Here is a 12,549-nt window from a genome sequence, read left to right as displayed (position 1 = left end):
ATCTGATTTGAAAACCAAACCATATTTTGGATCCTTTAGAGAAACCAAGCATTTGGCCATCTGAATTGTCCAAATTACCCTTAAGTTAAAATTCTTTTTAAAATCAATCCTTTATTTGTCTCCACTCCTAAATCACACGTGCCTTTCCCTTTTCAATTCAAAAACATAAAAAAAAAAAAAAAAACCCGCGCAGCCCCAATTTTCTCTTCACTTCTCCCGGTCGCTCAGCCCGTCCCGCCCCAAATCCATCGCCCTCTTCTCTTCTCCCCGTCGGTCATCCTCATGCACGCACGCCCATCGTCGCAAACCCCCACGCACGGCAAACCCCGAAGAAAAATGAGTAAGTTTCGATCCCTAATTCGATGATATTTTGTAAGAGATTTGTTTGATTTGAGTTCGAGTTCGTCATTGTGGATCTAGGAAAAAGTTCGAATTTGTTGTCTGTAATTTCGAACTTTATAGCTGTTATTTCGATTGCATATCGAAGGTTACGATGCCCACGCCCTAATTCCTTTAAACTCAAATTTTTTGGGCATTCTATGTAGTTAACCAGTTGAGAGAAGAAAAATGGGTAACTTTTGATCCCTAATTCGATGATATTTACTACAAACAGTGGATTCCACAATGGTACAGTACCGTTGTGGAATGATTCCACAACGGTTCTGTACCGTTGTGGAATCCTCCGCTGTGTAATGATTCCACAACGGTACTCGTACCGTTGTGGAATCTTAGGGATTCCACAACGGTACAGTATCGTTGTGGAAACCTCCACGTTTCCACAACGGGACGGTCCCGTTGTGAAAAATGAATCAATTTTTTTTAAAACTCGCCGCGGCCACGTATTGACTTCGCCGCGGCGTGATCTTCCACAACGGTACCCCGTACCGTTGTGCAATAGTTCGCCGCGGCCAATGACATACATGGCCACGGCGAACAAGAATTATGTTGATTTCCGAAACGCGCCGCGACAACGTTACGTACTCGCCGCGGCGTGATCTTCCACAACGGTACAGACGTACCGTTGTGGAATAGTTCGCCGCGGCCAATGACATACATGGCCGCGGCGAACAAGAATTATGTTGATTTCCGTTTCTCGCCGCGGCAACGGTACGTACTCGCCGCGGCGTGATCTTCCACAATGGTACAGACATACCGTTGTGGAATAGTTCGCCGCGGCCAATGACATACATGGCCGCGGCGAACAAGAATTATGTTTTTTTAAAAATTCTCGCCGCGGCAAGGAATACCTTTGGCTGCGGCGAGATGAATTCCCATGAAACTTTGCCGCGGCGTAATGATTACACGTCGCGGCCAAATTGTACCTGAGAGCTATTTTTTTGTTTTCCAATTAAAAACCTGAAAATTAAATATATCCAAAACCAAATATATATCCAAAAAATCCAAATACATCCATAACATCCAAAATATATACATAACATCCAAAACCAAATATATATCCAAAAAATCCAAAAATAAATATCTATATCCAAAATCAAACTAATATTCACATTCTATAAAAGTTTGTACGTATAACACCCACTCTTCTCGAACTCTCTCTAAGTTATCCGGTGTATATGACTTCTTCATTTGTAATTTATCTATACCAACTCCAACAATATCACGCATATAACTTAAAACATAATACCCGCATTCCGTGTTTCCGATTTGTTTGGGAGCCGAGGCATTTGTGATTAAGGTTGATTGACCGTTACTTCGGGCTTCTTGATTGTGAAGCTTGAAATCCGAAAAAAATCCTTATACGCCAAAAAAAAAAAATTAGAAAAGAAGCATTAGTGGAAATGAAATATTTCAAATAACATGTAATTAATTTACCTTTTTATCAACATCCTTAAATCCAATGGGATTTTATTTTTCAACGGATCAAAGAACATCGCTTGATCTTTCCAAAGATCGAAGACAACAAGCATCCAATGTTCATTTAAATTGTACGGCATCAAAACTAGTTGTTTTGGTTTGCAATTTCGTACTATTTTCCCGATTTGCTTGACGCGTTCGGATAAATGGGCCTCATCGTTGTTGGTTTGGAGGTAGCAACTCAAACCCGCTTCAACAAAACACATTACTTCACTCCGCTTATTTTTGTCTAATATGGATTGTAGATAACTACGAAAAACAATTATTGGATTAGTTAATAAAATGAAATATTGTATATTGATATAAGAAAAAGAATATAAAAGAAATATTCACCCCATGTAAACCGTTATGCATGAGCCTATTTCCTCGTATGTAAGGAATTCTTTAACATCGTCAAACATCACCGGAATACGCTCTACGGCGATACTTGCACAAACTTTGACATTGATTGCATCCCCTTTCGGTAACATTACTCGGTTGGCATGTTGGGCGAGCAATCGAAACTTTGGATTAATCAACGTATATGAAATCTTCTTATCGTCATCGGCGCTAGGTTCACTACCACCACCGACCTTCAACACTTGTGTGACCACCGGGCCGCGACTCTCTTTTGCAATTTCAGTTTCTATTAATCTCTTTGACCACTTAACGAAGCCCCCTACGGCTTCTTCAATAGTCTTGGCTTCATCGGTGGGAATCGGCAAAAAAGCTTTCTTAATCAAAGCCGTCGCAATGCTCACTCGAACGTTTACATCCTCCAAAGATGAAAAATGAACGTGTTCGGCATTCATGTACGCTCGCCCGTTTGCTACATGAATCGTGCCTCCATTCATGAAATCATCAAGGAGGAGAATGCATTCTATGCTTTCATCCGAACACGGTGTCACCGGCGTGGTTGGATTCATTGAGCAACTTGCTCGAACACTATCGGGTTTGTCGGCAACTTCATGTTGAGATTGTTTATCTAATAAATTCACTAATGTTATTAAAAAATATATATAAAAATATTTGACTTTTTTACTTGTATTAAAAAATTAAAAATTACCTAAAGACGTTACTTCATTAGCCTTGTCTTCATCACCATCTTTAGCCATGTCTTCATCACCGCCCTTAGCCATCTCTACATCATCACCCTTAGGCATCTCTTCATCAACACCAATATTTTCCTCTTCATTTGTGGGACGTAGGACACTAGGTAACTCGTCATTAGCATCTTTGAGACTCAAACCATTTTGAGTTAAGGCTTTCATAATGAAAGATTTTAACTCACACATTTCTCGACGTAACTTAGTTACCTCGTCACTCGAGTTTGACCGACGAGATACGGAATTGCAACTTGACGAGTATTTAGATTGCCCACGAACACGACCGGGATGTTCCTTAGATTGCAAGACACTTTCCATAGACTCATCCGTAACTTCTTGAGATGATTTTCCCTTCATTCTCGACTCAACCCATAATACCTCTTTTGTAGGCCATTCACCCGTTTCCTCGTACTATTATCAAGCAATACCACAAATTAATTAATAAATATTATGAAACATGGACAACAAAATAAAACATGTAAATCTAACCTTTTGTTGATCAAGTTTTCGATATCCATTGCGGCCGGTTCTAGATTTGTACACGTTCTTCCTCGCTATTTCTTTCCCATTGTCCGATGATTTTTTTAACATATCGGAACGTCTATACTCAACAAATTTTATCCAATCTTCTTCGGTGATATTTCCATAGCGTTTTAAAACGTATTCCGGCCTCTTCAAGACGCTTGGATCATTGAGGTTGTCTTTGACTAGATCGTTGTATAGCTCGTGACGGAATAACCTCGCCGCTTCTCCAACTCTCATAAGACAATTATTCTTAAGTTCGATAGGGACCGTAAATGCTTCACATATTTCGTTCCAAATCCTTTCTTTTAGCTGTTTATGCTCTTTTAGTCTCCAATCGATCATCGAAATTGGAACATGTTCTCTAGCTAACACGCCAAAATAACTCGATAACTCATCACCCTCCTTATCCAATGGTTCATCTCTATCATTAAATTTGACGTTTATCTTTTTACCAAGAGTTTTAACCTTATTAATCTTGGGCATAAGAGTATTTCTTCTTTTCCCGGGACCATCGATATTGGTGGATCTCCGTTTATCGCTAACGGTACTAGTGGAAGTATTAGACATAATCTATGAAAAAACAAAATTCAACATAAACTCAATTCAAACCAATTCCAACACAAACTCAAACTTAAATTCAATTTCAATTCAAACCAATTTCAATATAAACTCAAATCGAAATTCGATTCCACACTAATTTTCTACATAAATATCAAATTCCATATTCAATTTCTATATAACTTAAACACAAATACACAATTCTAACCTAATTTCAACATAAAAATACAAATTACATAAAAAAAAACACTTACCCATAACCTAATTTCAACATAAAAATACAAATTACATAGAAAAAACACTTACCCGGAGTGAAGATGACGAGCACGGAGGCGTGGTGGAGAGATAAAACGTCAATGACGTTGTCGGGACTTGTGGTCGGAGGGTTGTGGTCGGAGGCAAGGTTTTGTGGACTTAGAAATTTGTGGAGAGTGAGTTTGGTGAGCTTGTGGAGAGGGGTTTGTGAAGAAGAAGAAGAAGAAGCGGGGAAGAAGGAGATGAGGGGCGGAGGAAGAAAAAAAGGCCGCGGGGAAGGAGATGAGGGGCGGAGGAAGAAGAGAGGAGAGAGAAGGACGGCGGCCGAGGAAGAAGAGAGGAGAGAGAGGGACGGCGGCCGAGGAAGAAGAGAGGAGAGAGAGGGACGGCGGCCGAGGAAGAAGAGAGGAGAGAGAGGGACGGCGGCCGAGGAAGAAGAGGAGAGAGAGAGACAACGGCGACGGAGTGGGTGTGGGTCGGAGAGAAAGAGAGAAGAAGAGGGTGGGTCGGAGAGAAAGAGAGAAGAAGAAGAAAAATGAAATTTCTGAAAATTTTGAAAAAAATCGAGTGGGAAAACTGTTTTAGGGTCTGACCGCGATATTTCGCCGCGGCCAAAGTCCAACGTCGCCGCGGCGAGTTCATTCCACAACGGTATGACCGTCCCGTTGTGGAATATTTCGCCGCGGCCACGTATCTGATTGGCCGCGGCGAAACATTCTGGCCGCGGCGATCTTCATACGTGGCCGCGGCGAAATAGTTCACAGATTTACATAGCCCCTGGAACTCATTTCGCCGCGGCCATGTAGATACTTAGCCGCGGCGAAACATTCTGGCCGCGGCGATCTTCATACGTGGCCGCGGCGAAATAGTTCACAGATTTACATAGCCCCTGGAACTCATTTCGCCGCGGCCACGTATGCAGTTCGCCGCGGCGTGATATACCTGGCCGCAGCCAAAGTATAGTATAGCCGCGGCGAAACAGTTCTCAGATTTACTGGAACTCATTTCGCCGCGGCAATGTATTTCTTTCGCCGCGGCGAGTGTATTCCACAACGGGACGATTGTCCCGTTGTGGAATCTATTCGCCGCGGCTAGGTATAGTGTTAGCCGCGGCGAAACATCGCGCACTGGATCTATAAATTAAAATTTCTCGTCATTTTCACTTTCTAATCTCAAAACCTCATTCGGAAACCCACTCCAAACCTAATTCCGACCTGTTCTGCGCCATTCTTGGTTATCACTCTCAACTATACGTCAAAATCTTGTAAGTTATTCTCCTACTTGCTTTGAATATACTTGTTTTTTATAACTTGGTAATTAGAATGGGTATTTGTTGTAAAATCTAGGATTTTCTATCATTGAAGATGAAAAAATAGATGTGGGAGAATAGATTAACTGAGATATATCAAGAAGGTGTAGATGAGTTTTGTAAATTCGCTAGAGATAATATGGACGACGTGAAATCTATTCGTTGCCCTTGCGTTCGATGTGGAAATCATAGGCATTTTTCGCTTGATGTTGTTCGAACCCATTTGTTTGCGTATGGAATAATGACCTCCTATCAAAGATGGTACTATCATGGTGAGGTTTTTCGTTCGACGATAAACAATAGCGTTGATGATATTGAAAATGATGTTGATGATATGCCCGGAATGATGAATGATTTGGAGGACGATTTTGTTGACCGGCCGGAGTTGTTTGAGTCGATGATGATTGATGCGGAGACACCATTATACGAAGGGTGTACAAGCTTTTCGAAGTTGTCGTTTTTAGTTACGTTGTTTCATTTGAAGGCGTCGGGTGGTTGGACAAACACTAGCTTTACAAAATTGTTGGAAACACTTAAAGAAGCCTTTCCGAAAGACAATAAAGTTCCTTTAAGTATGTATGAGGCGAAGAAGACTTTGGGCACATTAGGTATGAAGTACGAGAAGTTCCATGCGTGCCCGAATGATTGTATTTTATACAGACACGAGCATGAAAATCTAGATGAATGTCCGATCTGCAAAGAGTCGAGGTGGAAGAAGGGTAAAATGCCACGTGACGGAGTCAAAGGAGTTCCAGTTAAGGTATGTTTTCACTACTCGATTATCAAATACATGTATAGCCTATAATGGTATGCTTCTTATTGTTTTTTTATGATTACAGTCGTTATGGTACATTCCTCCAATGCCACGCTTCCGACGAATGTTTAATAGTGCCAAACACGCGAAGAACATGGTTTGGCACTCCGAAAAACGTGTCAATGATGGTGTTCTCAGACATCCTGCCGATGCTGCCCAATGGAAATCCTTTGATTTTGAGTATAAGGATTTCAGTGCTGATCCCCGAAATCTTCATCTTGGTTTAGAAACTGATGGTATGAACCCGTTTAGCATGATGAGCAGTAAATACAGTGTTTGGCCGGTTATATTGGTGAACTACAATCTCCCTCCAAAACTCTGTATGAAGAGAAAGTTCTTGATGTTAACGCTTCTGATATCAGGACCGAGTCAACCAGGTAATGATATCGATGTTTATTTGGCACCGCTTGTTGATGATTTGAAGATGTTATGGGATAAGGGCTATGAGGTTAAAGACGCTTATCGTCGAGATTCTTTCAACTTACGGGCAATGTTATTGTGGACTATTAACGATTTTCCGGCCTATGGAAATTTGTCAGGATATTCTGTGAAATGCTCGATTGGTTGTCCTATTTGTATGAAAGACACATCTTCCATTCGGTTGAAGCATAGTAAGAAGACTGTTTTTCTCGGGCATAGAAGATTTTTACCAAGAGACCACCCATTTAGAAGGTTAAAACAAGCATTTGATGGCAACACAGAAGAACGGCTCCCTCCTCGAATTTTGTCTGGTGAAGATGTCTACGAGATGGTAAAAAACGTCAATGAAGTCCTTGGAAAAAGAAAGCGTCGTGCTAGTACTAAAGAGTCGTTTCAAGAGAATCCTTGGAAGAAGAAATCGATATTTTATGACCTTCCGTATTGGAAGACGCACTACGTTCGGAATTGTCTGGATGTTATGCATATCAAGAAAAATGTTTGCGAATCCGTTATCGGTACTCTTCTTGATGATCCACATAAATCGAAAGACGGAATAAAATCTAGAAGGGATCTCAAGGAGCTGAATATAAGAAGTATTTTGCACGCCGATGAGGAGGTCGGACAAAAAACAAAATTTCCAGCGGCTAAGTATACTCTAGATCGGAAGGAGAAGAAGAAGTTGTGTAAATGGTTTGCGTCTATCAAAGTTCCCGATGGTCATTCTTCAAACTATACGAGATTTGTATCTATGAAAGATTTGAGACTTATTGGAATAAAGACTCACGATTGTCATGTGCTTCTACAACAAATGTTACCTCTCGCCTTGCGTGGAATTTTGTCACCCGATGTGAGATTTGCAATATCCAAGATATGTGTATTCTTCAACTCGATTTGCTCGAAGGTTATTGATCCTACTCGGTTGGATTCCATGCAATCGGAGTTGGTAAAAACTCTATGCATGCTAGAGAAGTTTTTCCCACCTTCGTTTTTTGACATCATGATTCACTTAACTGTTCACTTGGTACGTGAAGTGAAATTATGTGGGCCCGTATTTTTACGTTGGATGTATCCAATCGAACGTTACATGAAAGTGTTGAAGAGTTATGTGAAGAACTACAATAGACCGGAAGGGAGCATAGTAGAAAACTATATAGCTGAGGAGTCCGTTGAATTTTGTTCGGAGTATTTAACTAATGCAGACGCGATTGGGTTGCCAAAGAACACAAGTCATGAATCAAAAGCTTTATCTACAGGTATGTTTTCTGACACTTTCTTTTGTGTATTTAACTTATTCATGAGAGGACCACTACTTATATGAGTGGTTATGTATAGGTACTTATTCTATCGTCAACCGGAAAGAGTGGGAGCAAGCCAGTCTCCATGTCTTGCATAACGTTTCCGAGGTCACGCCGTTTGTGGATATTCATTTGAAAGAATTGAGGGCAAATGATCCAAAAAGAGCTAAAAATGAAAAATGGTTACAAGAAGAGCACAATCGTTTGTTTCAGAAGTGGCTTGGAAAACGATTATTTCAAGAATCAGGACATTCAGAAACGTTGAGCAAAATATCTGGCAGTCCTTCGTCAATGGTTACAAGGTACACTGCTTGGTCTGTTAATGGTTTTACTTTTTACACCAAAGAAAGAGACAACAAGCATCCCGTTCAAAATAGTGGTGTTACATTACTTGCTGAAGCATTACACGTTTCTTCGGCAAATGATAAAAATCCAAAAAAAGCTTTTATGAACTATTATGGGTACATTGAAGACATTTGGGAACTTGATTATTGTGGGCTACGAATAGCTTTGTTTAAGTGCAAATGGGCAGACAACAATCATGTTAAAGTTGATAAAGACGGAGTTACGATTGTCGACTTTCGACGTACAAGTTACGAGAATGATTCATTTATTTTGGCCTCACAAGCAACTCAAGTGTTTTACGTACCAGAACCCGTCAATCCAGATTTGTCATTAGTGGTTCACATGAAAGCGAGAAATATTGAAGAAGATGAAGACGACAACATGTCTAATATCCCCCCATTCACATCCGGCTTGCCACTTGTTGATGAAGAGATCGAAGATTTTGATGATGATGATGTTTCTCATTTACATCGTTCGGATATCAATCATATTTTAGTGTGAAAACAAAAAAAATATGTATTTTAGTTTATTTTATGATATATACTTTATATAATTATTGTTAATATCCTGTTGATAAATACTAATATGGCCGCTTCCAAGACTATAAAACGTCAAGGCTTAATATTCCGCCGCGGCCATGATAACTCGCCGCGGCCATGATGAAAACACGCTGCGGCCATGTATAAAACACGCCGCGGCCATGATGATATCTCGCCGCGGCCAATAGACCAACTGGCCGCGGCGAAATAAGTTCCAGATACTTTGTTTTTTTAGGAACTCACTTCGCCGCGGCCATGTACAAAACACGCCGCGGCCAAGATGTCTCGCCGCGGCCAATAGAACACCTGGCCGCGGCGAAATAAGTTCCAGAGTCTATGTTTTTTTAGGAACCCACTTCGCCGCGGCCATGTACAAAACACGCCGCGGCCAAGATGTCTCGCCGCGGCCAATAGAACACCTGGCCGCGGCGAAATAAGTTCCAGAGTCTATGTTTTTTTAGGAACCCAATTCGCCGCGGCCATTTATAAACACGCCGCGGCGAAGATGACTCGCCGCAGCCAAAACAACATGTGGCCGCGGCTAATGTCTTCTTCATCGGGGAGAATCTATAGTTATTACTTTTTAATCTGAAGTAATATCAAACACAATCAATACATAAATTTTAAATACTCAAATCATCCATTCAATACCATAACAATACCATAACAAGTCTCAAACATAAATTCATACAATACCATAACGAGTCTCAAACACAAATTAAAATCTGAAACAAGTATCAAACACACATAAAGACATAAATATTTAAGTCTCACACACATAAAAAAAAGATGAAAACAATTATTAAACTTAGAAGGTTTCAAAAAACACATAAAAAAATTTACTCGTCGTCGTTGTCATTCGTAGGTGGTTGTGGTGGTGGTGGTGGTGGCCCCGGGTACTGAGGAGGTGCCATATGCGGTGGCCATTGCGGTGCTTGCGCCTGATAGTATGTGTATTGAGGATATGGAGGAAACCGGTATTGATTCTCCTGATTGATGTCCCATCGACCAATCAGCTCGTTCAATCCTTCGAAAGCCGCGGCGCCATATTGTCCTTGTTGGTACATGTAATCTTGGGTGTGTTGATACCCGCCAACGAGATAGTGGCTACACCGAGCAATGTACTCTTGGGTGGCGGGATCATACCCCGGAGGTGGTTGTAAACACAACAGTGGCTCGTTGAGTGACGGTTCATCCTCATCTTCTTCATCCTCTTCCTCCTCTTCCGGCTCTTTGACAATGTATCTCTCGATCGTCTTGTCATTAATAGGCGCCCCACACTTCTTGGTTGTGTCGTGTTTTGCGCCTCCAACACCGGCATTCAGACACAAGCCGTAGATGATTGACGGATACGGCAACCCATTTTTGATATTCTTGTAGTCGATTCTCTTCATCCAATTGTAGATGAATCGACCGACGTTGATGGTGTTACCACGAATGATACAAAACAAAAGATAGACATGTTCCTCGTCGAGACGGGTGAAGTGCTTTATCGGAAAGAGACGGGAGCAAATGAAATAAATCCACGTTTTTGCGAGCCTGTAAATTAAACACCGTTATATTTAAAACATGCAATTAATAGAAAAAATAAACACCGTTCTATTTAAAACATACAATAGATAAAATAATACACGCAAAAAAGAAGAAAAGTCTAACCTCGTCAGTGATTTACGGAAAAGCTTTCTAACTCCTTTGTCCATGACCCAATTCTCTCCTGGAGTAGTCAACAAACTCAACATTTCATCGAGATTAGGATTTCTCAACCATTGTCGATAACCCTCATTCTCGAATTCGATGTCCGGGGTTCCTAGCAATGCGTTGATGGCTCCGACACTACAATCAACGTCTACACCACGAACCGTCACCACATCATCCTCGTGATCTGGTAAGTTCGCGTAGAATTCGTACATGAGCGTAACGTTTTCTTTGTGCTCGGGTGTGGCACAAAATTTTCTCCAAGAGAAACCTTCGATGGTATTGTTGATTTGAGACCCTATAGACGTGGTTGAGCTCACCTTCAACCCTCGTTCAAAGATCGGAGTTCGTTGAACGAGGATGTCGTAGCGTTCTTCTGCGGCCTTGCTAGTGAATACCCGACTATTATAATCCACTACGGGTTCGGGTTCGGCTTGACGAGACCTCTTATTTTTTTTTGTGGGGGGCCTAGAAGAGCTAGGGGCGGCTTCTTTGTGACCGGCGGTTGTCTTTGAACGGCCCATTTTCACCTAATTGAACAAATCATTTCAAACTCAAATTCAACAACATTTTCAAACAATAAATCATCTTCAACACAAAATTAAACTCAATTCAACACTAAATACATATAAAAACACATTATATTCAAATAAATAAAACATAAAACTCATCACAAACACAAATTCAAACTCAAATCCGACCTCAATTTAACTACAATATCAAAATACAACTCATTTTAAATCTAAAATAACATTATACCCAAAATCATAAATTAGAACAAAAAACCCAAAATAAAAAACCCTAATTTCGGCCAAATCTACACCCCCAATATCATAAATTACAACCAAAATCAACCAAAATCATAAATTAGTTTATAAATCACACAAAGTATTCATAAAAATTAGGATTTTGATATGAAATTAAGATAAAAACATACCTTGATAAAAGAATTTGGTGGGAGAGAGAGCAAGGGAGGCGACACCGAGAGAAGGAAAGAAGAGCACGGCGAGATTTTGCTTCGGCGAGGAGGGCGGCGAGATTTGGCGGCGGCGAAATGGCGGCGAAGTTTCAAGGTTGGTTTGGGAGGAGAAATGGCACAGAATCGGCCGAAATGAAGGTCTGAGGCGAGAGAAAGTGTAAAAAATGAAAAAAGAAATCGAAATGAGGCTTTTATAGTGAAGCCCTAAAATTTTTTACGACATTTCGCCGCGGCGAAATGTCGTAAAAAATTTCCACAACGGGTTATTGTCCCGTTGTGGAATCGATTCGCCGCGGCGACTCATAAGTTTCGCCGCGGCGAGATGTCTGACTTCATACCTTTCCCACAACGGTACAGTGTGCCGTTGTGGAAAAGTTTGGCCGCGGCGAGTTTGAGCCTTGGCCGCGGCGAGATCCAACAACGGGTCACTGTACCGTTGTGGAATGTCCAGAATTCCACAACGGTACTACAGTACCGTTGTGGAATCATAAAGATTCCACAACGGTACTGTGGTACCGTTGTGGAATCCTGGATAGTCCACAACGGTACGGTGTCCCGTTGTTGAATCTTGGACATTCCACAACGGTACGACTATACCGTTGTGGAAGCATATAGATTCCACAACGGTACTGTGTTCCGTTGTGGAATTTCCGTTGTGTAATCCAACATTTGTAGTAGTGAGAGTTGTTTGATTTCCTGAAAAAAAAAAGAGTTTGGGTTCGTCATGTTGGGTTCAAGAAAAAGTTCGAAATTGTTGTCTGTAATTTCGAACTTTATAGCTGTTATTTCGATTGAATTTCGAACTTTTTAACTTGAGTTCGTCATGTTGGATCCAGAAAAAAGTTCGAATTTGTT

This window comes from Urtica dioica, chromosome 11, assembly GCF_054948205.1.
Source record: "Urtica dioica subsp. dioica isolate 48M chromosome 11, U.dioica_male_clone48M_v1_H2, whole genome shotgun sequence".
In the NCBI taxonomy this organism is placed as follows: Eukaryota; Viridiplantae; Streptophyta; class Magnoliopsida; order Rosales; family Urticaceae; genus Urtica; species Urtica dioica.
The sequence above is the reverse complement of the archived record's forward strand: the minus strand, read 5'-3'. Positions refer to the sequence as shown.